Here is a 1,690-nt window from a genome sequence, read left to right as displayed (position 1 = left end):
TTATTATTATTTTAGTAGAATATACAGGATCATACTCAACAGTAAACTTGGCTGCTTGCGGGTTTACATACAAATTGCATATTGTTTTAAATGTGTACATAATTGTAGGGCTGGACTAATTCCTTTGAGGAAAATCAAGTATTTTTGTTTTATTAAAGATCCTTTAACTAAAAAAAATAAACACCACCCTCTACTACTGCTAACTTAACGTACTTCATACATACAAAACATATTTTGATTTTGAGTTTTTTTATAACTGTGGAACCTTTTAACGTCAATCATCCCAAATAGTACACAGCAACCAAGGTGCCCAATATCCAATTCGCTTTCTGCACGTTTCTCTGATTAAATTTTTTCTTCAAGTCGTTTATTCATAGCCCCAAGTGATTCGAATAAATTATTTTGTATTTCACCGTACCTCTTCATAGGCAAGATCAGATTTTCTTCGATTAATTCCGCTTCTTGTGCAAATTTTGTATTATCTTCTGCATGTCGTATTAGCTTTTCAGTACGTTCACCCGGTATACTGCGAATTTATTCAGCACCGAGTATGGAATCAAGTTGTTTGATGCGTTCCAATTGATCAAACTCCATGTAAATCTGGAGCTGTAGCATTGAGGTTTACCCCTTTAGAATGCACTTGCTGGGTTATCTCTAAAAAATTGAGATTGAAATATTTTTCCAGCTCAGGAGCACGTGAAATAGTTTTAGTGATTTGTTCTCGGTTGCCAGTAACTCCATTTAACATACTATTGACTGCTAGAAAGGAGTCAACAATTATCTCTGATGGAGTACCTGCAGATTTATTGATCTCAGCAGTGTCAGTTGCAGTGGCTGTATTGCCATCTTCGCAAAGTGGGCCCAATACGCGATTGAGAGAATCTATTCTTTTTTCAAGTATATTCAGAACTTCCATTTTTCAAGTTCTGTGTTGGTGAGGTAAACGAAGAGTACCTATATATCCTATATAATTTATCCTAATGTGCTTACTTTTTAGGAACTCATACTTGCCTTTTCCTTAAACTAAAGTATTTAAAAAGTTATTTTTATAAAATTTATATTTCCGAAGTTATTTTTGTATGTTACATAGTATATAATTTTGTGTAGAAAATTAGTATATGAGAAAACTAAAACAAAGGCAGGTAATTCTATACGACAGCATGACACTGCTAATTGACACAAGTACTAATAATCCGAAACCGGAAAAGAAAAATTTTAAGTCGTTCAAAAGATATTAACGAAAAACCGAAGAATGATCCACGGGTCCCTCCGAACCCGGGGGTGGGATCCACAGTATCTTTGCGCCGAACACCTTTGCATTGGCGGCCTTCGGCCACGCTTATAAAAAATTACCCTGGGTGGGTCCAACACCGGTTTGGAGACCAAAACTATATCCGCGCAAAACACTTATATACACAATTTTTTTTGTGGGTACCCCAACATTACAACAACCACATGAAAATCGCCAACTTCAACTGCAAATATATCCGGACAGAGATAAAAGTTTTCTTTTCTGGTTTCGGATTATTAATACTGATGTCAATACGAGTCTTTTGACACCTCTCTCGACGCCCAAAGGCAGTTTTTCGGTAAATAATGGTGTAATATCTCAACAATGACTCATTTAGGCTTGCGTATTTGCACTTTCTAATACTTCTTTGTAATTGAATTTCTCATGGCTCTTTAGTAG

The 1,690-nt window shown here is 35.6% G+C and overlaps 1 pseudogene; it reads right to left on the bottom strand.

Moving 5' to 3' along the window:
• Window positions 1–204: 204 nt before the first annotated feature.
• LOC137241801 (uncharacterized) lies at window positions 205–916 on the bottom strand (annotated as a pseudogene).
• Between the last annotated feature and the right edge of the window lie 774 nt (window positions 917–1,690).

Source organism: Eurosta solidaginis, chromosome 2 (assembly GCF_040869045.1).
Source record: "Eurosta solidaginis isolate ZX-2024a chromosome 2, ASM4086904v1, whole genome shotgun sequence".
NCBI classification, from domain to species: Eukaryota; Metazoa; Arthropoda; class Insecta; order Diptera; family Tephritidae; genus Eurosta; species Eurosta solidaginis.
This window is presented reverse-complemented; position numbering and strand designations above follow the sequence as displayed.